Here is a 27574-nt window from a genome sequence, read left to right as displayed (position 1 = left end):
TTCTTATGCTTCAAACGTTTATTGCAGCATAAATTAGATCACCAGGGTTGGGGATTGGCTGTTGTTAGGTTAGAGAAGTGTGTGGGAGAGAATTGTCTTTGTGTTCATTGTGATAGGTGCAGCCAGGATTCAGGTGTATATCTCCTCTTAGAAGGATTTTAACATATGGGGAAGTATGCATAATTGTTTTCTGAAGAGGATTCTTACACTGAATTTTGTTTTTGGTTTGAGTTGAAGTGTAGCTAATCAATTCATATTTAGAATAAAGCTGAGGGGGCAATATTAAATAGATCTGGTATCTCTGTGGGTGTTCCAGCTGTTGCACGGCGTCAGGACAAATACATGCCAAAGAAGGCATTATATTCAATGATTGGCCTAATGAGGACTGAATAAAGGGGACAATGGCATCCCTAGATTTAGACACAATCCTTATATAGGAGGGATTTTTTAAGTATGTTTAACAATATACACATGTTGGTCAAAAGTTAGGTGACTGTCCACATAAGTTCCCAAATCCTGAACAACTGGGTCTACTCTTAGGGGTGTATTATCAATGTGGTAGCTCCCTGGGTTAGATGACTTCCCAAATGAAACAATAATGCATTTTTGGCATTTAGTTTTAATCCATAATGGTGGCACCAGTTATTTGTTTGAAGCAGATCTTCCTGCTGGATGGCTAAGTCATTTGGGGATTCAATGACTGCTCCTAGCTTGCAGTCTTCTGCAAACCTAGTCAGCCAGAGCCTTTTATTATTGGCTTTTACTTCAGAAAAGTAGATGACAAACAAGGGAGGTCCCAGCACAGAATCCTGGAGGACTCCACTCGTGACTGGTCTCTTTGTGGAGGTAACTTCCGAAATTTGATTGTCTGTATCCTATCTGTGAGCCAGTTGTCTGTCCTGCTAGTGACATACATGTTTATTCCCAGTTTATTTAGCTTTTCTACTAAGCCTGAGTGGAGAATTGTTTGAAAAGTTTTTGGCCAGGTTGAGGTATGTAATGTGTGCTGTTTTGCTTTCATCCATTGCTTTGGAGGCATTTTCAAAAAAATCCACCAGATCAAGTAAGCATGACCTGCTCTTGATGAATCCAAACATAGATTGGTCCAGTGTTTGAAGGTTCCCTATGACTGATTAATTCCATGCTATGTATTTCCATGGCTTTGCATATGAGGCTGGTCAGACTTACTGATCTGTAATTGCCTGGGACTGTGAATGCTCCTCCTTTATGTGGGAGAATGTAGTTGTTTCCATTCACTTGGTACAAAACCAGTATGGAGTTTGAGACTGAACAGTGTTATGGGTGTGGCTAATTCATGCTTCATGCCATTTAAGATGCATCCAGTAATATTGTCAGGACCCACTGATTCAGTATTTTTAACTTTTGATAGCACTTTTAGGATTGGTCTTGTATGATAGTGAGAGGCAAGCCAGTTTCAGGTATATCATGAGAGATAGATGCCTTAATTCAGAGAAGAGAGGGGTAAAGTCAGAGCTAAATTGATTGGCCAGTAGATTTGTTATGTTTTCAAGCTCACTGAAGATAAACATTGTTCACAATCATCTCAGTGCATTGTTGCATTTGAAATTACAAACCTAACTAAAAATGCCTTGTGATTGTCTATAGCTTGGGTAGCTATTTTAACCTCACATTTGGCTTTAGTGAATTTTATTAAGCTCCCGAGTTGTTTGTTTATTTCAGTGACAAAGGCTGTAACATTCTGGGAATTAATATTCTTACTTTCAGTGAAAAATGTTTTCCTTTTATTATATTACTTCTGTTACAGTAATAGTGTTTTCAGTTTAAAGTTAACTTTCTAGTTTCTCTATTTAAATTGGTCTGAAGAAACTAGAGTAATACAGAAAAATATACACACCATCTGCATATTTTGATTTCACTAGAATAAAAGGCTCCGTGTTTGCTTATCCATTTTTTTTGCTTGTGTCTTTGGTTTTAAGAGGCTGTTGCCTGTGGTTTGCCATAGTATGCTGTGTTCATGAATATCAGGATACTGCTGTTGCTTGTATTATTAAATAATAAATGTATCCTTCTATGCTTCTGTAACTAAAATCACCCAAAAGAAGTATAACGCCTTAGATTTGGATACTGTAAGGTTGTTCTAGAAATGCAGCATGTGCTTTCTAGATGCATAGATGAAGTTCTGTACCCGTTACACAAGGTGGTTCAGAGTTGATATATCATTTAACCAAGATGAGATGTAATGAGTTAAAAGAATAGATGGATAACATAGCCTCCATGACAGGTATTACTTCCTTTATCATTTAACCAAGATGAGATGTAATGAGTTAAAAGAATAGATGGATAACATAGCCTCCATGACAGGTATTACTTCCTTTATCATTTAACCAAGATGAGATGTAATGAGTTAAAAGAATAGATGGATAACATAGCCTCCATGACAGGTATTACTTCCTTTATCATTTAACCAAGATGAGATGTAATGAGTTAAAACAATAGATGGATAACATAGCCTCCATGACAGGTATTACTTTCTTTTAATGTCAGAACAATTGCTGTATCCACTAACCAAGTTTTATTCACAACACATATAATTATAAACTTGTCAAAAGTGAAGACTGATGGTTAGCGAGTTTATTATTCTAACTCTGCACTTGCTAAGCCAGCCTTAATCTGATGCTCTGGATGAGTGATGTGTCCGTCCTCTGACTGCTGTGTAAGGAATTATAAAAAAAAGTCCTAACCAAGGGTATATTTATTAACTAATAAATTGGCCACTTTATAGGAAATGTATATTCCATCATCTGGGATTTATCAAGATGCCTCAAGTACACTCTCACAAAAAATGTAGTTACTGTAGCCTGTCACATGTAATGTAGATAGGGTGATTATCAGAGCTTTCTTTAATAACACACATTTCCTAATGTTTAAGCTTAGGGTTGGGGTTGGTATAATGGTTAAGGTATTTACTTCACATATACAATGTACAGGGTTTGATTTTCACATTTGAAAAGGAAATTGGCTTTGCTTAAAATGGACTACAAGGGCAGCTAGTCTAATACTTATCTATGAACCTTAGATAAAAACAATATATAATACTTATCTATGAACCTTAGATAAAAACAATATATTTTAACCTACAGCTGCTAACTTTACAAGAAAATGCCCCTTTTTAGCCTCTGGGAGAGATATATAATAATGAATCCCATGACAAAGAAGAAAATAAGAGGTCAGTCCATTTTTCCTACATAGGGCATCGAATGACTGTTATGACTTTCATCATGGAGTAAACAGACTTTTGTTTAAGGTACCATATATTTACCACTTAAGGGAAATTGTTTGGAAAAGAATTAATCACTATTTTGAATAAATGATGTGGCTGAAAATAGTATTAAAAAAAGAAAACTCTCTGTAATATTTGTAACCAAGAAATTAATTCTCTGAGTCATAATTACAAGATTTGTCTCACTGCATGCAAACCTCCATCCTCAAGTAGAAATGCTAATACTAGAATGTATTTATTTATTTATTTATGTTTATTTATTTCTGTCTTGTTGACCAGGTTAGTGCCATTTAAGCCTACGGCTTATTTTCATTGGACACCCAAGGTGGTATAACAAAAGGATTTCTATCACAGTTGAGAATATATTTATTAAAAGCTTAGCAATCAGTATTTACACTCCTAAGACGTTGCAGAAAACACTGAGCCTGTCTTAGCTGCTTAGTCAAAAGCTATATTTAGATGTAGCTCTTTTAAGTCACCATCTGCAGAAGCAGTCGACAACCTACAAAAGAGTTAACCCTTCAATACCCTGTATCTAATAACAAAAAGACAAGTTATGCAAGCCTCACACAAAGTGATATGTAAAGGAGATATACCCCAAATTATCATATATTGACAATGTCACTGATAAACTGGTTGCATTAACAAAAAAGCCACGTGTGCTACAAACATGTCTAGATGTAGTGAAATGTCCAGAATTAGCATTTATGTGCACAAATAGAATTAAAAAAAAGTAAGATTCTAAAAAAAAAAAGTTGTTTGTTACTATTAATCAGTTACTATTTGCCTGATTCAGATATGCCTCGATAGCATAACTACTTTTCCCTAAAATGGAGTTTTTGACCATTTGGGAAATCTCAGCTTCTTTCCATAGATGTTACTAAAGTCTGTGCTTTTACAGGACACACCAACACATACTAGAACATGGATATGATTGAGGAGCAGGTGGTTTGAAATTAGTACAGTAATATAGGTACAATCTAAATAACAAAATAAGTCAAGTAAAGGTCAAACTTACTTGAAACTGAATATGTACCTGTAAATTTTATATTACTTTAATCAATAATATTCTACCAGACATGCAAGGAAGCAAAATAGAATTCTTGCATCATTGTGTACAAATGTCCGTTAATGATCACTAGTCATTACTTGCATTTGGCAAGTCAAAAAGGCAGCTAGTACTAGCCAGGCTATGAGAATAGGATAGTCCCCAGGGTCAGCATGGAGAAAAAACACTCATATCAACTCAGTTCAAAGTCAACAAAGAAGATAACCACTGCTTTGAAACAAAATGGGGAGGGGTCTGGAGTATTAACCTGCTAGCAAATAGCCAGAAGTCTCCTACAGTCAAGAGATACTGTAACAGATTAATTTGCATTAAAAATATAAAGTCACAAGAAACAGTTCCATTCCTGTTATAGGACACTCATTTATTAAGGTAATGTCAGATGTGTATGTATATGTTGAAATGTGCACCACTGCAGGTATGTCACACAGTGTGTTATATATGAAGTACCATATGGCTGCTGCATAGCATATTCTGCTTCTCATCTGCTCTCTCTGACTGATAAATTGTTTCAACTTGGTAAATGTAGGTATTTTAGATTCTTATGTTCCCTTACCTGCTGCATGCTGTATCTAGATTCGGTTTTAGAGATCTGCACACAAATGTTCTAGTAGCAGCTGTTACAGTCATATAACCTTGTCATTATGCCCAGCATACTTTGTAGCAATTTGCTGCACAGTTTTCATTGTTCTGTGCAACTGAACTATTAGTATTTTTCTATTTTGTGATGCCCTACATTTTTCTATTACACATCTGCAAGATTTCCACCTGTTCTTCCACTTTACATTAAATCATCTGTGCTATATTCTGTTTCATGTCATTTTTCAGCATTATAAATTGCAGAGCATCATATCTATATGGTCTACATCCAGTTTTTGCTGTGTTACACGATGGCTGTAGGAAGGATATACTAGCACATCCCTACAATACGTGCGCAACATTCTAGATTTTTATTTATGCACTGATGCAATTTAAATGTTTTTCATTGCAACCTTCAATAAACCCACGTACAAGGCATGCATTTCTGTATCTATGTGAAAATGTGTTTTATAATTGTGTACTTGCAGCAGTACCAGCCCAATGTCTAAAAACAAAGTAAGAACTCTGAAAACTAAAGAGCTGCAATACCCCAAGGTGGTCCTTGATTGCAAATGTGGTCTTTGAATGAACAAGGCAGAGAGGGACATGCTGCGACCCTCTGATTACACAGTTCATGGTGTAACTGCATAACTTAAGAAGTCTGTGTTAGACACTGGTGAAGCCATAACTGCAATCTATATTTTAATTCCAATCCTAAGGGGAGCTGGAATCCTTCTGCACTCCTCACCTTTTATAGCTAGGCAAAGATTAAGGGAGGTGTTATCCTTGACTTTATGTATCCATTTAGTTGACCAAGTTAGTCCCACTAGGTTAGTGGCGTCTTTTCAGAGCAGTCCCACGGTGATATTTGTACTACTAGGGGAAACTTGTCCAGGGATTTGGGGAACTTCCCTCGCTCTCTTTGATGGGTGCCATGGGATCTTTTACATCCACCTGAGCTACCACCAACTCAGGCAGGAGAACTTGGTTTAGCATCTCATTCAAAGGACAACACATTCAGGAGTGCAGCCCCCGTGAATTATAAAACTTCAGGCCTGACAAACAGCAGCAAAGCAACACTAGCTATAGCTGTAGAAATCTTTTATTTAGAAAGTGATTTACCTAGACCTGCAGAGAGCTTTATACACCTCCTTTATCTTCTCAGCTTCAATGGCTTCCTCTCTTTAGTTAAGTCATGCTGTTTTTGAAGGATCAAAGCTTATACCATGCCAGCTTCACCATCAGGAAACTTTTCTTTTGCTAAAATATGCTCTTTCTTAAAGAAATTATTTGCGTATTGATAACTTTCATCCTTTAAGTAACTGAATGTACAGTTTTCAGAAACATGCACTTTTCATTCTGAATTTACCTAATTACGTAGCTCACTGCAATCTGTACTTTGTGATATAATAGAAAGGTGCTTCATCATAAAGACCTTTTATTTCTGGAGAACTCGTGCTCTGTTAGTCATAAGGAAAAACAGGTTACAGCTCATCTCTTTTGTGAGTAACTTCCATGCTCATTAAAAGCAGCACCTTAGAAATACAAGACAGTAGGTTCTTTATATGGCATGTAAGTGCTTATCATGCAGTTAGTTAAAACACATTGACTTGCTGAGTGTTGGTCAAAAGAGATATGCATGTGAGGAAAATAAGGACATGCTTCAAAAAGATACTGAAATGTTAGCGAACCTTAGGTTCCAACATGTTTACACTTGAGAAAGCGATGTGGCATCAGGTTTTCAAGTATTGCAATGGGTTAAGTGAGATGCATTAACATGCTCTTTTTGATATATTCCACACCCACTTTCTTATCTACAATTGCCAGTGATTTCATCTGTAGGAATATCTGTCTATAAGTTTAACCTCAAGTTTGAAATAATGTTTGCGTTGTTAAACAGGTGGTAGGAAAAACTAACATTTTCACTAGCTTCTTACAGAATAAATGTTGCTTAACATCTCTTCTAAACTTGTCACATTCATATACCAAATTGTGCACATCTGAATATTTAATCTTGTCAGTTTTATTAAACTCTGTGACCCTAAATAAGATAAAGTGGGTAAGAGAAGACAAATGTATATGGTTAAGGGAAGGGTTTAGGAATGTCTGAGATGTGGGAAGGACAGGAAAAGACTTACTAAGGGAACGCTGCATAGGAGTTAACAGGCTTTTTAAACCATAGGTTTTCTTCCATTACCTTATATGTATGCTTAGTTAAAGAACACATGCTAATGCAATCTGTTGAGGGGGGATTCCATTTGCCACTATAAGGCCATTGACATGATTTGTTTTTAAAAATTATATCGTGATTCTTTAAAGTCCACAGAAGATCAAGCATATTAAAGAAAATCAATAACAGTGACCAATCCAAAATCAACTTTACAAGAAGCATGCATATTATACTACCTAGACATGTTATCTTACAAATGTTTTATAAAATTATTTACTACATTAAAATCCCATCATTCTGATTCATGAAGTACAATGCTGTATTAACTCATTCTTTCCTATTAGATAATCACAGTTATTATGTTATAGCAGCATTTCAAAGTCATGAATTATTTATGTATTTTACAGAGAACAAAGATGTCTTACACATGCATTTGAAGCATATTAATCACTGCAAATCACTACAAATGAAGCTCACTTCATAATTACACAACCAATGAATAAGCTACAAAAATCTTTACCCAGACGTTCCATACATTCTATAAAAGCTAATTACTCAAACAAGCATCTTAAGCAGTTCCCAAAGGAAATGAATTTAGAGTCTTTCCAGACACTGAATGGAGGTGCTGTTGCAGTTTAAGTCATAAATGTCAGAAAGCAATGCTAATAAGATGTGTAAACACATTTACCAAAGATCTTAAACCACCATTCAAAAAAAAAAAAAAAGTGACGTTAATTTCAGAAGTTAGCTGAGGCACAATTTGTAATGCACTATAGTGGATGTACATTGCAAGTCACCTGATTTTCAGCCACTTGTCTTAAAATTTAACAAGGAAAAAAGAAAGCTGATACAAGTTTTTGCAGGATCATCACTATAAAAACAAATACCAATGAAATTATTATTATAATTATTATTTTGTACATCCTTTTGTTCTAATACTATCTCTTCCTTCCTAAATGATGTCTGAATATAACTCATGGTTACTTTTTATACATTATGTAGGTCACTATTAGGGGCATTACTAAAATGAGTGGCTATAGGACCATTAGAATACTAATAAATAACATTAAATATCCCAGACTTTTGTCTTCAAGAGCACATTTGGTTTTCTCCACAGGACAGTTAATACAAAGAAGAAGTAATGAAACTTTGACTGACAGCATGTGAAGATTGCTTGTCCCAACTATTCTTCACTTTTTACTAACGCATAGATAAATGTCTTAATTAACTTGTAGAATAATTCTTCTTATATCCACCCCCACAAAAAAATGGCAATTTTGCCCATTGTTGCATCATGTAATTTCTATATATATCTCATCAAAAAGAATTCCTTTCTGTAAAACAATTCTACCAGATTTACTCAGTATTTGTTCGCTTACTATCATGAGGATGTGTCCTTCTTTCTTCTGAAATGTGACTTTCTTGGATTCTGCTGAATTTGATAAAGTTCTTAAACTGAATTCCTTCAGTCTTTTCTTATAATAATTGTAAGTGGCCCATCTTTCATCTCTATTGGCATCATAAGAACTGCTTCAGTCTTCTCTAGGGCTTTGATGAGATGAACATCTCTAAAAGTATCAGATCAGCTGGGCAAACCACTTCTTATGTCAGAATGTCATTTGGCTGTATCTGACAGTTTAAATCTATGATTTAGCAAAACTATATGTCTCAAAAAAATTCCTGCTTTCAAAAATGAATGTGAAACACAAGTGTACTGGTAAACCCTAGTTATCCACATCCCAGCCCCACCCCACCCCTACCCCAAATTACATCTTACACACAGTGAATTCAGTTCAGACATACACTGCACTCACAAACAAGATGCTCTTTCTTTTTATTCACTGCATCACTTTATTTACTGTCTCTTGCTTTCTTAATTTTGACCATCTCTCTTTTTCTCTGTATCATATTGCTACTGTGTTTAACTTACACTTTATTAAAACAGTTACTGCCTTCCTTAAAATAAATACACAACTAACATAAACTACACCCCAGATAAACAATAAAAAAAAAATTCTGTCACTTCAAATCCTACTTCGAGTAACTATATAAACTCAAACCTACCACCATGGCCAGCCAACTGCCTGCAGAAAGTAGCAGACTTAATATATCATGTCTCTATTCTGATAAATCACTTAATCAGAGAGAAGTATGTTCCAACATCTGAAAAAACTCCTTTGTCATTCCACTGCACAAAGGGGGCTCCTCTACAGACTTTATAAATTACAGACCTATAGCAGTACTGATTCCTCTGTCCAAAATCCTGGAAAAATGTGTACATTCATAACTCCAAACAACCTTGTTTCTACACCACCACATGGTTTCAGGCCTAGTCACAGTACAACCACTGCCCTGTTTTGCTCCACTGACACAATTACTCACAACAACACAAGGTCAGATAGCCTGGTTTCTAAACTCTTCCTTCATCTATCTAAATCTTTTAACACAGTCTGTCATCAAACCCTCCTAGATAAACTCTCCTCATTTTGGGCTTTTGATAGTCTGTCACCACACCCTCCTCATTTTGGCATACCTCTCAACCATCCAGATTTTCACAGAATGTTTAGATTTTTACTTCAGTTTTTTTTTAATCTGTTCCTCAAAGTTTGTGGTTTTCTGGCAAATAACTGGATTGAAGTAATTAAATAATGACATACATTTTGAGTTCCAGACTTCATATCCTTCAGAAAATTCATGCCAACACAAATCCTGTTATTTTACCAACTTTCTAAGTTTATAAGAGCAATATATAAAATCCATCCCTATTTTTGGACCTTTGTTCCCCAATTATTTAAGCCTTTGTCCAGATTTCTTGTGCTAAGAGTTTGAGAGGAATGCTTTTTGGTCTTGTATCTTCACTATACTGGTTCCAAGCTACCTAGCAGACTGACAACATGTAGTGAAATTATATGATTTCTACTTATTCATCCCTGTCTCAGAACATAGTTCACAAAGATCTAGACGTGGCCCAGTTTGATTTATTCTGTTTATAAACAACATGCAATTTGTCTCCAACCATGCCACAACAGTACAATATGTACAAGACCAGTCCTCATATCTGCAGCCATGACCATATCAAAACCTAACAGAAATCACTTGGTAATCATTCTCGACCATAGAATCTTGGTTAGAGAACCCCAACTTCTATTGAACCCAAGAAAACTTAATCTTGTTCTACTTGCTCCCAAAGAAATGTGCAACAACAAAAAAAAACTCAACTGTTATGTCTGCCAACAGCACAAAAATAGAAATGGTTACACATAAACTGGTGGGCATGATCATAGATGACCAGATAAAATGTGATTGTCATACTTTAAGCAATACAAATAAAAAAATAGACACACTAAAAACTAGTCTCCCTATACAGGACAAAATCAGGCAGCAACTGAATGTACCAAAAAAACAAAAAGAATCTAAGGTGAAGGATCAGATGAGAAGGCAGGAAATGTGGAAAATGCATAAATATAGTTGCAAGTATAGGAAACTATTGGAACAACCTCATTTTGATCAGGATCGAATGCAGGAATGGTTAAGGAAAGCCAAATTCAAACCAAAAGATGAAAGATTAATATTGGCGGCCGAAGACAGTGGCCTACAAACATATTGGTTTACAAAGTCCATCGAACATGTGGGAGAAACAGACAAATGTAGGTTTTGTAAAACAGAACTGGAAACAGTTGCACGCCTTGTTGCTGGTTGTGAAATATTAATGACAGAAGGAATGTATAGTATACTAAAAGGCATAATAATGTGGCAAGACTGTTGTACTGGTATTGTGCAAACATTATAATATTGAAGTAGCTGAAAAACCCTGGAAACATGAGCCACAAAGCATCATAGAAAATTATGAAATCTACATCACATGGGATCACCCATTACCAACAGGTTAAAAGACAGATGTGAGAAAAACAGAGCTAGCAGTCCATGAAAAGAAGACAAAAGTAGCATTGATCATTGAAATCGCTACACCCAGTGATTACAGTGTCTTGCGTACAGAGAGACACAAAGTCATAAAATCAGGATTTGCAGGCAGAAACGAGAGCAATGATAGATACCCAGACAGCAGGAGCAGCCCTAGCTTAACTGGTGCCCTAGGCAAAAGGGCTCCACAGCACCCCCACACCACATTACCTGGTGCCACCATCCTGGTCTACCTACACCAAATAAATACTGGAAAAGCACCCCTGCTAGACCGGCACCCTAGGTGGCTGCCTTGGCCTGTGCCTAAGGCCGGCCATGCCAGACAGTTCCAATAGTAGCAGGAGCAGTCTAAATTGTATTTAGATATGTTACCAATACATATAACTGTACAAATTGCAGAAGGAGTCATTACTAGACACATTGCTGGTGCTGTGAAGAGTACTTCTGGCTGACATCAAAGACTGAAACAATACTAATTTCATGAACTTTAATCATACTTTGACTTAGGAATGGGGACCATTCCCACCATGGTATTAGAAATCCAAAAGACTTGGAGAAATTAAAAAAGAAAAAAACATTCATCACTGATCTGGGCTGGAAATGCATGGCTACAGCTGACCAATTTCAAACTGTCTAATGTGCCTCCCCAGTACTAACCTAAATTCATCCCTATCAAATAAATGTGAGGAATATTATAACAAAGCAGCAGAACTCGCAACACATCAACACTGTAGAATAATTTACCATTGCCTTACTTACAAACAGCTAAACTGACCTGAACTGAAACCTACACTGGCTAACTCACAGTTATTAACAACACAGAAGCTATTTCACAACCCTGATAAATGTACTTCATTAACCAGTGCCATTCATCCATATGCAAATAAAAACCCTGACTCAACCAAAAAAGCCTTGCTCCAAACAGCTATGTCAACAAACACTGAAGGAGATTCATTATATTCAAACTGAATATCAAATAAATGGAATTCCCTCCAAGCTCACTTGAGACAACATACATACAAGCATACAAACATACAAGTATTTAATTGCCAACTGACAACATCTCATAGATGCTTGGATAGCCAGCTGTACATCCCCAGGTTAGATTCAAAAGTATACATTGAATATACTCCTGCATATCCCCAGTTCAGGCTAGATTTATAAATGCATAAAGAATCCATTACACAAACACAGCCTAAGATCCCATGGATGCATCATATTCTCCTCTCTCCACATCTCACTAGATGTTTTCTCATTCTTCCTACTTCCTCCCCTTTTCATCTCTTCCTTTCCTCTTGCCTCGTCTTTTCTACAAAACATCTCCTGCCTTCTCAAACCATACTTGTTTTTCAACAGTTTGCTAAACACTACACCCCCTCCTCCACGTCTCCTTATAAACCATTTCCTCTCCTACAGCCTGCATAAGTCATGGGAATAAGTTAGTATTAACCAAAACTGTCAGGATCTTATTTTTGATTCATTATTGCAGGATTTTCTCTTCTAATTCTTTGGATTTGCTCTGCCCCACCTACAGCATACATAACTTAGCAGCATTCAATTGGTTGTACTCACGCCTATGTACACATTTTGTATTATTTATTTATTTAACATTTGCTGAACAGGAAAGTCCGACTAGGACAGAGGCTATTTTCAGCAGAGGCCCGGGGAGAAACACTCCAGATACATGTCTATGGAATATTATACATATTATTTTCTTATAGCTTCATAAGTACTTACTAGGCCATTAATCAGTGATGATCTAAAGGATAGCCTTCCATTCCCATAGTAGTATTTAGCCCTTATATTGTGTGCACAAATACCCTAGAAAAGGACAGAGCAAAGATACGGTGAGGAATTTACATGTTGCCACTAAACATGAGTGATAAGGTGCTAAACTAGGGATGAATGTGCTGTTACCTATTGATCCGTCCAAATTACATTTGAATAGCGTAAGAGAAGTACTTTGCTTCATGTGAAGTGGATGACAGTTCCACAGACGCAGAGTTCTTTGTAATATATACCCAGCTCTCGAATATGACCTGTTTGTGTTGCAGTATGTTTTATCTGTCTGTAAAAATGCATTTAATTATGGAGCTTTTCTTCCCTCACCGCCACTGAAAGGGGGAATTATTGCCAAGTTGCACTTTTCCAGTAAACAAATGTCAAATAAATAAAAAAATAAATACATAAATACTCTGGATTCTCAAGGTTTCATACTCTTCCTTAATTATTTTCCTATCTCTTCCTCAAGTTGAAATTCTGATTGCTTTCTACAAATTATTCGCATTTCCCTGTTTCATTATATTTCAAGAATGCTCTTTGCTGCCTTTGTCATTCACTTTCACTTACTAGGCCCTCAGTGCACTTCTTCTTCGTTAAATATTGTATCACACAAATACTTTTTATTACAATTACGGCAGTTATTATGTTTCTCTGGTATTCTGCAATCTCCTTTCATGTGCCTAAAGCAGCTTTGTATTTCCTATACAAGTCAAATCTTGTCTTTTAAGCCAGTGTGAGTAATTTATTTTGGTTAGACTGCCCAGGCAAGTTTGTTGTGAACCACACAGCACGGTGGTTACTTGCTCTTTAATGGTGTTCCACTCCTAGGTTCATAAGTTTATACTATGCAAATGACCCCCAGGGTCTTTAGAAGCCTAGCCATGCAACCCAACCCAGTTTTGTCACAGTTCCGTGGATGCCTATATGGTGGGTTATATAAGTAAGGAGGTAGGTAAGAGTTGTGTGTGGGGGGGATTTGTTAGTTGCTTTAATATTTTTACAGTCAACATCTGTCCATCAGAGTCATGGGACACAGACTGGTGCTGAATTTGCAATTTCCCATCCAATGGTCAAGGTTTCTTTTCAACAGGGTCAGGGATGAAATCTGATTCACATAGACAGGAAGCGTATTCCATAGCATGTGGATCCTTTGAGACTCATATCAGTCTCTCCAGCACAGCATGTTCTATTTATGTTGCAAAGTTTAGGTCCATGGATCTAATATTTCCGGTGTCTGTTTTCTGGATGTGCAAGCAGTCCACCAGGGCTGGATATGAGGATGCTTTATTTGCTAGATATAGATCACCTCTCAGTAACCTGTAGGGGACTGAATACAGAGAGAGAGCCTTAAGGTGATCTGTGTAGGACCGGGTATTCATACCCTGGATTCTCCTGGTGAGGAACCTTTGAGGGCATTACAACTGTTGCAAGTGCTTGGTTAGGCACATGCTAGAGGAGGCATTGTACTTAATGACTGGTCTGATTTAGAGTGGTGCTATAATTTCCTTGGGCCTGGATGCCATACCCTTGCTTATGAGTTGGATGACCTGCAATGATTTTCTTACTATTTGGCTGTATATTGGTCAAAGACCAGATCACTCTCTACATATGTTCCCAGATCCCTATTAGGTCAACTCTTAGGGGTGTTTTATCAATGGAGTAATTAGCTTGGGTAGACGATTTCCCAGATGGCTAAATAATGCATTTCTTTGCATTGAGTTTTAATCCATGGCTTTGTAATGCTCTCCCGTTTGGTGAGTATTAGGTCCAATATGTTTGATCCTCTGGTTGGAGTACACAATATCTGATCCAGGGTGTTTTGCCTGTGAGTTAAAGGCAATGTATGTTTCCCAGTCTATAGAGCAGTCAAGGTCTCCAATGAATAGGGTATCTGATTGCATGGTAGGTGCCTCTAGTAAGTCGTAGTAAGAGTTGTGACCTTTGTGGGTTATAGTAGGTGACCTGTAGCTGGCCAGGTCATGGTAAGGAACCTTGTTTATGGAGAACTGGACATGAAGGAACTTTAGGTCATCATCCTTCATAACTAACCTAGAGTTGTTTGTTTCTAATGTAAATAGAGACACCACCACCTTTAGCCCCTGGCTGTGCTGCTGCTAGTCTAAATGTGTGGAATTTACTGTACACGTCCACTGGCAGAGTACTTTCTGTGGTTTTAAGCCAAGACTGAGTGACAGAAGAGATGTCTAAATTCTCTAGAGTAAAGCAAGCTTTTAGAGTGTGGAGTTTCTGTTTAGCTTTGAGTTTTTTTTTTTTGATTGCAAGTAGTTTTTTTTTATTTTTACTTTACTTAAAAATGCTTTAAGGGAGGTAGATAGTTTTAGCTAATTTCAAAAAGCCCGGGGGAGGGGGGCAGGTGCAGACCATCCTTGGCAAAACAACGTCTGCACCTGTTAACCATGTCCTTCCATGCTGATAGATATTGGACTTCCTTGGAGTGACATCAGAAACTAAAGTAGTTATTAAACTCAACCATTTTCTGTTTATACTGTGGCATCATCCTTGGTGAAGGTAGAATGCTGCTAAATGCAAGGCACATACCTCTGATACATATTCAGAGAGATCCATAATGTCTCTTTTTAAATTGTCCATTGAGGTACATCTCAGGTCATTTACACCCACATGGACTATGATAAAATCATATTGGTATCTGTGGTGCAGTGATTTGAGTGCATGTGATATTGTGAATCCTAACTCCAGTCAGGAACTAGCCATTATTTTCTCCTTGTCCACCCTGGTGAGAGGGTCATCACTGTGCCATACAATAGAATCTCCTATGACAACAGTACTAGATAAAGTATTTGCTTGCCTTTTGAGCTATGTTCTTGAAGGATCATTGGGTGTAGGCTTCTGTGTGGTGTTAGATGTTGCTTTTGGTATGTGGTTTAGTGATTGCTGAGCATAGGTGTTGACATTTAATGGGTTAGGAAGGCTTTGAGGTATGGAGAGTTTTTTAAGTGCCCCAGCATAATAAGATCTATATCTGCAGTGAATGTTTTTTTGTGAAGGATGTAGTGTGTGTGTTCTTGACAACCTTGTTTGTAAGTGAGATTTTTGCCTTCAAGGAAGTAATGTATGTACATCTCTTGCACAGTGTGCTAGTTTCTTTAAAGATTAAAATGTTGTCTGTGTACATGAGAAAATTGCTAGATTGCCTCAGGATTCCCATATCTACCAAAGTGGCCATGAAGAGATTAGAAAAATGCTAATCCGTCTTGTCAAGACCAGTATTAGGGTAGGGCTATTATGGTTTAGGGACTCTGTTTTACAGGGTCTCCTGAGTGGTGTCTAGGGTTATGGATAGATGTTAGCTAATGGTATCATCTGACCTGAGTGGTGCCTAGGGTTATGGCTAGATGTTAGATAATGGTATCATCTGACCTGAGTGGTGTCTAGGGTTATGGCTAGCTATCATCTGACCTGAGTGGTGCCTAGGGTTACGGCTAGATGTTAGATAATAATATCATCTGACCTGAGTGGTGCCTAGGGTTACGGCTAGATGTTAGATAATAATATCATCTGACCTAAGTGGTGTCTAGGGTTACGGCTAAATGTTAGATAAAGGTATCATCTGACCTGAGTGGTGCCTAGGGTTATGGCTAGATGTTAGATAAAGGTATCATCTGACCTGAGTGGTGTCTAGGGTTACGGCTAGATGTTAGATAAAGGTATCATCTGACCTGAGTGGTGCCTAGGGTTACGGCTAGATGTTAGATAATAATATCATCTGACCTAAGTGGTGTCTAGGGTTACGGCTAAATGTTAGATAAAGGTATCATCTGACCTGAGTGGTGTCTAGGGTTATGGCTAGATGTTAGATAAAGGTATCATCTGACCTGAGTGGTGTCTAGGGTTACGGCTAGATGTTAGATAATAATATCATCTGACCTAAGTGGTGTCTAGGATTACGGCTAAATGTTAGATAAAGGTATCATCTGACTTGAGTGGTGTCTAGGGTTATGGCTAGATGTTAGATAAAGGTATCATCTGACCTGAGTGGTGTCTAGGGTTACGGCTAGATGTTAGATAATAATATCATCTGACCTAAGTGGTGTCTAGGGTTACGGCTAAATGTTAGATAAAGGTATCATCTGATCTGAGTGGTGTCTAGGGTTATGGCTAGATGTTAGATAAAGGTATCATCTGACCTGAGTGGTGTCTAGGGTTATGGCTAGATGTTACATAAAGGTATCATCTGACCTGAGTGGTGTCTAGGGTTACAGCTAGATGTTAGATAAAGGTATCATCTGACCTGAGTGGCGCCTAGGGTTACGGCTAGATGTTAGATAATAATATCATCTGACCTGAGTGGTGCCTAGGGTTACGGCTAGATGTTAGATAATGGTATCATCTGACCTGAGTGGTATCTAGGGTTACAGCTAGATGTTAGATAATAGTATCATCTGACCTGAGTGGTGTCTAGGGTTACGGCTAGATGTTAGATAAAGGTATCATCTGACCTGAGTGGTGTCTAGGGTTACAGCTAGATGTTAGATAAAGGTATCATCTGACCTGAGTGGTGTCTAGGGTTACAGCTAGATGTTAGATAAAGGTATCATCTGACCTGAGTGGTGCCTAGGGTTACGGCTAGATGTTAGATAAAGGTATCATCTGACCTGAGTGGTACCTAGGGTTACGGCTAGATGTTAGATAATGGTATCATCTGATATCAGTATTGTTAGATGAGCTAACTATCTGCCCTAAGCTTAGCTCCACCCAAAGCCTTTCTGCGTTACAGGTTAAAGTCCTAAGTACAAGTTTTAAAGGGTTGTTGCTATACAAGGTACTGCTAGCCATTACTGCACAGTGAACAGCTCCATGAAAAAGAGCCTAATTTATAGCAGACAGATAAAAAGCTGAAAACTAACTCCTAGAACTTTTATCTTGCCTTACCCCAATTTGAGTATGCCAGGTGCAACATGGCTTGTTTTTCAGTAAGGTATAGCGCCAGCATAGTTTCTAATGTACAAACAAGTTTTAGCACACTCATTGTGTGGTTTATTGATTGTTTCACTATTAACATAATAACCATCTATCTTGATATACATAGCTATATCATATATATATATATATATATATATATATATATATATATATATATATATATATATATATATATATATATATATATATACACATATATATATATATATATATATATATATATATATATATATATATATATATATATATATATATATATATATATATATATATATATATATATATATATATATATATATATATATATATATATATATATATATATATATATATATATATATATATATATATATACATGTATATATATATATATATATATATATATATATATATATATATATATATATATACGCATATGGCTATATATTAATGGATTTTTATCAGCATTCCTTCTGGTGAAAATAACATATTGATGAAGATAAACTATATTACCAAATTTTGTGAAAACAAACCACATTTTTTGCACAGGGGCCAGACACACCTCCTAAGAACATCTCTAAATGGGTCTACCTGAAAACGACGAAAGTGCAGAACGCCGACGACGAGAACATCGACCCTGGAAGATCGACAACGAAGAAGACCGACAGTTGAGAATCCCGACACTGAGAACACTGACATGTTAAGGTAAGTGTGCGATAGGGACAGACGTTAGGATCAGGGTGTGGGTAAGCCAAGTGTATGATAGTGACGGACGTTAGGGTATTGTGCGGGTCAGGTAAGTGTGTGACAGTGATGGACTTTAGGTTTAGGGGCAGGTTAAGTGAGAGGGTTAGGGTGCGGGTAAGGTAAGTGTGCGATAGTGACGGACTTGAGGGTTAGGGGCGAATTAAGTCAGTTAGGGTTAGGGTGCATGTAAGGTAAGTGTGCGATAGTGACGGACTTGAGGGTTAGGGGCGAATTAAGTGAGTTAGGGTTAGGGTGCATGTAAGGTAAGTGTGCGATAGTGACGGACCTTAGGGTTAGGGTTTGGGTTAAGGTTAGTGCATAGATAGTTGTGTATGTAAGGTTTAGTGTAGGTTTTTAAGGTTTTTGGTGTGCTTGTGTTGTGTGTGCGTTTTTTAGGAAAAGGTATTTGTTTTGTTGATTGTCGGGATTTTGGTTTGTCGAGCATGTGAAGTTTCATTTTTTTAAACTTTTTTTTTGTCATTTTTTTTCGTGTCAGTTATTTCATTGTCGGTGTTTTGGCATGTCGGTGTTATCAGGTAGACCCCTCTAAATATACCAAGAGTGTGCTTTTTACTCTAAGAGTGTAATAAATCAGCTGACATCACCAGGCACTGCTGGAAAATGTTGTAGTGGTCTCAGTTTGTCCAGTGTAGGTATGAGGGTCAGGGGAACATTGTGCATGAGCATCAGGCAAAAAGGTTTTAGGTATCCCAGTCCAATTTTCTGATTCCTAAAAATGAACGTCTGTGTTCCATTAATATGGAATTTTGGAGTTTCCATCTATTATATATTCTGCTGTTCTAGATGTAACAGAGGGTTTTTTGTATGTAATTCACTTCTAACACTGTTTTTTATCACTTTTATATTTAATCATTATGGCTATATGCAGTTTACATTTAGCTTATAATAGTTAAATGTGCTGACATCAGTGCCCTACCATCATATATCAGACATCAGAGGTAATCATTATATTATTTATAATATGGAAGTTCTTCTTTATTTTAGATGCTGTACAGTTTTGTGTATTATGCTGATATACAAGTTGTATAATTTTGTTCTTATTTTAAATTCATATGCTTTTCAAAGTTTTGGGCAGCTGCTGTGGTGCAGCAGTTAGCATTGCTGCCTCATAGCAAGAGGTTCTCCGGTTTGATCCTCGGCTGGGGTGCCTTCTGTGTGGAGTCTGCATGTCCTCCCTTTGGTCGAGTGGGTTTCCTCTGGGTGCTCTGGTTTCCTCCCACATCCCAAAGACATGTTGTAGGTTGATTGGACACTCTAAATGGGCCCTAGGCGTACATGGGTGTGCCTTCTGTGGAAGGTTGGGCACCGGGCTGGCAACTCGATACTGTAAAACTCCACTGCCAATCATGAGCAGACAGGTGATCCGCTGTGGCGACCCCTAACCGGGAAAAGCCGAAAGAAAAAGATACTTTTCAAAGTTTTGTCTGTAGCAGCTAGTTAGCTTTTTAGGGTAAATCCTCAACAGTTTCTTAATTAATTATTGCATAACAATTAACACAAACATTTGTGTAGTATGCCTAGAAATTTTTAGAGTTTCATTGTATACTTAAATATGTGTATATGTATATGTATATGTGTATATATATATATATATATATATATATATATATATATATATATATATATATGTGTGTGTGTGTGTGTGCAAATTTTAATAACATAGATGTAGGAATTTCTACCTTAGAAATTATATTTATTTTAATTTATAATTACATTGAGTGTTTGCTCTGAGACACTGCTGAGGACCAAAACATTTTTAAGACAATCAGGCTTATGTTATCAGTTTAAATACTGTCGGCACCAACTGTTTTATTTTTATTTTCCTATTGGGTTTTTTAGCAAATAAAAGTAGTCCATTCTGAGTTAACATTTTTTTTATGTTGCTGATGTTTTTAAACATTTTTATCTTACATGCATTTTCTCTCCATGTCTGCCAGTCATCAAGCTTCCCTCATAAGTTCATAGGTTCATATTAGGCTAACGACCTCCTGGGTCTTTACATGCCTAACCATGCAACCCAACCCAACCCAGTTTTGTCCCAGATTTCCTAGAATGCCTATATGGTGGAGTATGTTAATAAAGAGGTAGCTAAGGGTCATAGAGGGGTATGTTAATCGAGGATTAATTTACTTAATATCGATCTCTGTTTTTCTGAGACATGGGGGACGAGACCAAATGGTGATTTTCCATCCACTGATCAAGCTTTCTTTTGAACAGGATCAGGGATGAACTCTGCTTCATGTAGATATGGAACGTATTCCATAGCACAGGAATCCTTTGAAACGCATATCGGTCCATCCAGAAGGTTCTGTTTATGCTGAAAAGTTCAGGTCCTTAGATCTAGTGTATCTGGTGGTGTTTGTCTTGTGGATGTGCAATTGATCCATCAGCGCTGGATCCAAGGACTCCTTATATGCTAGGCATATATTACTCTCAGTAAGCTGTAATAGACTATGTGCAGAGAGAGGACCTTAAGGCAACCTCTGTAGGACAGGGTATTCATACCCTGGATTCTTCTGGTGAGGAACCTTTGAGGGTTTCCAACTGTTGCAAGTGCCAGCCAGGCACACTCCAAAGGGGGCCTTGTACTCGATGATGGGTCTGATAAGGGCTGATTAGAGTGATACTGTAACTTCCCTGGACCTGGATGCCATACCATTGTTTATGAGATGGCTGACACAGAATGTTTTTTGTACTATCTTGCCTACATGTTGGAGGAACTCCAGATTACTGTCTACATATATTCCCAGATCTCATAACATTTATAACATATATAAGTTATAACAGATAACATTTGTTAATGTCTGTTATGTACCCAAAAACAATGTGGAGCACCAAACACCAAACTGGTAAACGAAAATATAGTCCAAAAAACTGAGAACCAAGTGTTGATTGTAAATTTAATTCAAGTAATAGACTGGTGGCGACTCAAAACAGAAATCAAATACATCCAATACATCAAGCGCTTTCACCCAGGCTCTCCCAGGCTTTCTCAAGACAAACTGCTATACATCTCAGTGGATCTATTTATACTGAACCTTACCAGTTAACAGTATAATTAGTCTTTCAATCAATCAATTAAAAGCACTCTTTGCTATTTAATTACAAGTTTTTCCTTTGTAATAAATGGTGAACAACTATTATAAACAACTTTAAAAACAATTTAACCATTGTCTGTACATACTTACTTTAATTACAAGTTTAAACTCATTAATAAAAAAGTATAAAGCCCTGAATACTTAAACACATTTTAAACACATTTTAAAACTTTTTTACCATTTTAATTGCAACAAACCAGCAGATGTTACTAAAATTCCAAGATTATTTATGATATATTGCCACTACATATGTAAAAAATAATGAAAATAAAACCCCAAAACTCTTAAAAACTTTTTATATACATTTCTTAATAAACTGTAGTATATTAAATGTGTGAGCTATTATAACTTCGCCCTTCTGAGTTTAAGTATACTGCTTAAGCTTAGGGCATCATTAAGGCCAGGGGATCTTGCAGCATCCAATTTCAGCTGCCAGAGCAGCTCCCTATATTCTAGTGAAGTTTCCCAATCACCTCCTCTTGGGTTGGACTTCACCTGTTCTAATACTAAAAACCTAAGGTCCATGTGTTTACAAACCAAAGAATGCTTAAAGAATGCATTTGATTCATTTCCTTTACTGACTTCATAAAGATGTTCATATATTCTTTTTGCCAGAGTCCTTTCGGTTTTGCCTACATAAAAACTAAGGCAGTGCTGGCAAAAACCAAGATATATAACACCCTTTGCTTTACAATTAAAGTAACCTGGGGATTTGATATAAATCTTTCTTGATTTCAAGTAAAAGCCTTTAGTGTTAATAATGTAGGGACACTGTTTACAAGATCTACACTTAAATGTACCTATTAGGTGTTGTCCACTATGTTCATTACCAACCAAGTTTGTCTCAAATAAATCTTTAAGATTCTTATTTCTTCTTCTAGTGAACTGTGGTTTACATCCAAGAATTTGTTTAAGTTCATCATTCATTGTCAAAATTGGCCAGTACTTTTCTACAATACTTTCTACCACTAAACTTTCACTGCTGTTTGTGTGAACAAATGCACTACCCTGTTCTTTGAATTTATTATTTGTTTTAATTAATTCGTACCTACGTTCTTCGCCTAGTAAAGGAAAATATTTATCCATCCTTTGGTTTGTTACTTCCATAACTACAGAATCAATCAACTGTGTGGGATAACCTCTTTCTATAAATAGTGCCTTCAGAAATGCAACCTCCTCTCTAAATATGTTTTGTTCGCTGCACATCCTAGAGGCTCTGATCACTTGCCCCTTAATAATCCCTCTCTTTTGAAATAGTGGGTAGCTACTATCAAAGTGAAGTAACATATTAGAGTAAATTTTCTTCCTGTAAATGTCAGATTGAAAGCACCCCTGCTCCAAGTTTTTGAAAAGATTTACATCAAGATAATGTAAGTTGACTGTACTAATGTTGCATGTAAATTTAAGGAACTCTGTACTAGAGTTTATATAACAAATGAATCGCTCTAGCTCTTCCATATTTCCCTTCCAAAAAACACAAATGTCATCTAGGTAACGTTGATAATGTACAAAGTGTTTGATCCAATCCGTATTGAATATATATTTTAATTCCCAATAAGCTAGTACAATGTTAGCATATGCAGAGGCGCAGGGTGTGCCCATTGCAACCCCCCTTTTTTGTCGAAACAATTCCCCATTAAAATAAATAAAATTATTGTTAAGGATTGTTTCCATGAATTCGACTAGAAGTGCTATAATGTTGCTTTCAAACTTGATTGACTTGCTAATATGTCATTAAACCATGTTAATCCTATATCATGTGGAATACTTGGAAACAATTCAACCACATCTATTGTGACCATGTATTGTGTCTCTTCATAGAATTCTTTTTTAACACTTCTTAGAAATTCCCAAGAATCCTTGCAAAGAAATTGAAGGGATGTTACAAAATTCTTTAATGTAAGGTCCACAAATTTTCCTAATGGTTCTGTAATCCCCTTGGCTCTGGCTACAATTGGTCTGAACTGCAAGGGGTGTAGCCCTTTGTGGACTTTGGGGATGCCAAAAATAATGGGGGTTAATGGTTTCTGTACTATTAAGTAATTGAATAACTGTTCATTAATCGCGCCTTGGTAAAGATGGTCTTCCAACATGTATCCAATTTTAGCATATGCAACATTACGTTCATTTATTGATATTTCACTATATTGTTCGTTGTCATGCAATGAAGAATAGAGGGAGGCTTCGTAATCATGTTGATACATAAGAACTACCCCCCCCCTTTGTCTGTTTTCATTACCCTGATGCCATCACTATTTAGTTGTTTTATCAACTTGAAGGATTCATCTGATAAGTTGTTACAACTACCACTCAATTCCTTCATGGGAATATTCTATGTACTTCACAGATAAAGATTCTAGTTGTCTACTGATGTACTATGTTCTTCATCTGTAAATATGTTGTAAGTAATTGCTATGTAAATTGTTAATCGCTATGTAATCCAATGTAACTACTGTCTGTTTATTTTAACTGTGGAGCTTTTCTCCGCGGGCCTCCATGAAAATGGACCTACATCCAGTCAGACACTCCCGGTCAACAAATATAAATAAATATAAATAAATAAATAAATAAATAAAATTTAACTATTGGGTCAACTCTTAGGGATGTTTTATCGCTGAAGTAATTAGCTTGGGTGGAAGCTTTCCCAAAGGACACTAAATTGCATTTCTTTGCACTGGGTTTTAATCAGTGACTTTCACAACAGCCATTTGTTTGTGTTAGACCCCCTTGTAGAATGTTTTTATTGTGTGGGGAATCTATGATAGCTACCAATTTACAGTCATCTGTGAACTTGGTGAGCCAGAGGCCTTTGACATTAGCTTTGACTTCTGAGTAATAGATGCCAAACAGGAGTGGGCCCAACACAGAGTCATGGAGTACTCCACTGGTGACTGGTCTCACTGATCTTGACTTCTTTTGTCCTATATGTGAGCCAGCTGGCAATCCAAAAGTTATGTAGGGATCAGTCAAGCTCATTTGTTCCTCCATCTTAGGTATATCCCATTGTGGCTGAAATATGGTCAGAAGAGTCCTCATTCAGTCAGTTATGGAGGGAATGTATTTAATGACATCCCGTTAATGGCTGTGTTTGTTATGAACGTTACCCTGACCTGGTGGTGGCTGATGTGAGCATATGCATCACTGCAGGGCTATCCTATGCCCTCCTCTGACCTGAGTGTGCCCAAAGAGAAGGGTACAGGATACCCCCTGCAGTAGTACCTACCATCACTGGTTTCAGATTGCCAAGCCAACATCCACTTGTCTTCAGCTGCTGATGTTGTGTAAGCTACTGTTTGGACTTCTACAATCTCAGGCATCATCATTTGCTCTGCTGAGAGGGGGCAAACTTACCCAACCCTGCCTAGCTCTTACAGCACCCTTATAGTCATTGAAAGAGACTTAGATGTGCAGAAACAAAGAATTAAGTAGTTCAATCTATTATGTGTGATGCTGGATATGTTAAGTACCTCTAAAGTTAGCCATTCGGACAGAATTTTTTACAATATTTTAAATACTGTACAGAAAGTTAGATTATTAAGATTCTTAAGGATATCCACACCTCCAAGCTAGTTGCTCAGCATAATGCATCCGAGATTATCCAAGTTCAACTAACTCTGGGCAAAACCACAATCCAGAGTGTAACTTGCTACAGACCCCTACCATGCCCCACGATTCCCACTCCTCTTTTCTTGACACACTGGAAAATATTAAGGTACAACCCAACACTTAATAATGGGTGATTTCAGCTACCCTGCCATTAACTGGGAAAACTACTCATGTACCAACTCTTTTGCTCAACGTTTTCTGGAAATCATCAATTCCAACGCCTTGGGTCAACTTATCCACACCACCACCAGGGGCAGCAATATCTTAGACCTGGTCATCACCAACATGGGTGACCGGTGTTCCACACCAGAGGTCAGCTCCTCTTTGGTCAGATCCAACCACAAGCTAATCACGCTAGACATCCACATCCTGCTCCCACCCCCCATTAGGAAACCAACCATAAAAAATTTCTCCAAAGTCAACTTCATGCTTCTTAAGACAGAAGTGGCAAACTTCACGACATCCATGCAGATGGACAATAGAGGTACAACTGTTAAATCCTACACAGATGCACTTTATAAGCACTTACACAAGTGCAGGGATCATGCTATCCCTAACAGAACCAAGATGCTATCCTCCAAAAAAAGGAAGCCAATCTGGTGGCCTTCTGCCATAAACAAACTCGACAACAGAAGAAAGAAACTGTTGCAAAAAAAAGAGTAAAATCCCACAATTGGAGGAACTCCCTGGTCAGCCTCAGTAAGAAGCTGATATCCCTCATAAAATCCTCCAAAGCTAGTTATGAAAACAAAATTGCCACTGATTCTAAAGACAACCACAAAGCATTCTATAGCTATGTCAAGAATCTCAATGGCAACACTCAGATCTGCTCTGAGTTACAGCACAATGACACTAAATATACAGAACCAACTGATATTGCAAACATCTTGGCAGATAGGTTCAGTGCTAACTTTACCCCCCTATCACTCCTTAAAGGGCCCATCTTTATACCAGAAGAATGCAAAGTTCGTGTAATCATGGCTGCACAGGTAAAAACCTCACTCTCCAAAGCCAAGAACACAGCATACATGGGACCTGACAACATCCCTGGCTGCCTTCTACATGAACTACAGAATGAACTGGCACCCCACCTAAGTACCATGTTCAATCATAGCCTCACCTCAGCCTTTGTGCCCATTGAATGGTGCACCATGACAGTTATCCCACTTCATAAAGGGGGGACCACAACAGACCCCAGGAACTACTGCCCCATTAGCCTGACGAGCCTGGTCTGCAAGGCCATGGAACGTATCATCATGGAACTCATAAACAAAGACAATGGAGATCTCCAAACTCTGGACCCCACACAGTTTGGGTTTGTAAAAGGCAGAGCATGTCTCCTAAACTTGATAGACTTCTTTGAAGTAGTCACCAAAGCCATAGATGAGGGTAAGGTGGTTTACACAGCTTATCTAGATCTCGCCAAGGCGTTCAGCACCATCCCCCACTCTGGAATTATAGATAAACTCACTAAACTAACTAGGTATAAATCCCTATGTCACAAGATGGGTTGCCAACTGGCTTACTGACAGAACCCACACTGTGAAAGTAGCAGACTCCAAATCAGACTTCAGACCAGTGACAAGTGGAGTACCACAGGGTTCAGTCCTGGGTCCTCTCCTGTTTGGTATCTACTTCTTTGAAGTACAGGCTAACACAGAAGGTCTTTGGATAACTAAATTCACAGATGACTGCAAGCTAGGAGCCATAATCGAAACTCCTAATGATGTGGACATCCTACAAAAGGGCCTCACTGAGACAGATGCCCGGTGTCAAAGACATGGTCTTAAGCTCAGTACCAAAAAGTGCATTGTCATCCCCTTTGGTAAAAACTCTGTACCCATGAACTACCACATAGGCGGTAGTCTACTTAACACTGAAAGTGTGATAAGAGACCTTGGGACACAGGTGGACAGTAATCTCTCCTTTGATAATCACATCGCCACAGTGGTCAGGAAATCCATCACAAAAGGTTTCTCATCCAGAAAAAAATAGGTCATTGTTCCCCTCTACTCATCACTCATTAGACCCATTATAGAGTACAATGCCCCTTTTGGTATGTACCTCACAAGACATCTACAACAACTGGAAAAGCCACCAAAAATACCTCACAAAGAGGATTACTGGCCTCAAACAGATGCCTTACGCAGACCGTCTCAAAAAACTCCAGCTTTACTCCGTCGCATATCGCCTACTCAGAGGTGATCTCTGCCTAACACACACTATGTCAAACCCAGAGCTATTGGACATGCTCCACTTAAAGAAATCCCAATATCTCCGAACTACATGCTCTGGGGACCTAAACCTTGTCACCACAATAAACAGAACATGCAGGAGGGATAGATTCCTGTCCCAGAGACTTCCCATACTCTGGAACAAAT

The sequence above is a fragment of the Protopterus annectens genome, chromosome 14.part0, assembly GCF_019279795.1.
Source record: "Protopterus annectens isolate FY-2018-M chromosome 14.part0, PAN1.0, whole genome shotgun sequence".
Classification (NCBI taxonomy): domain Eukaryota; kingdom Metazoa; phylum Chordata; order Ceratodontiformes; family Protopteridae; genus Protopterus; species Protopterus annectens.
Note: the sequence above shows the minus strand (reverse complement) of the source record.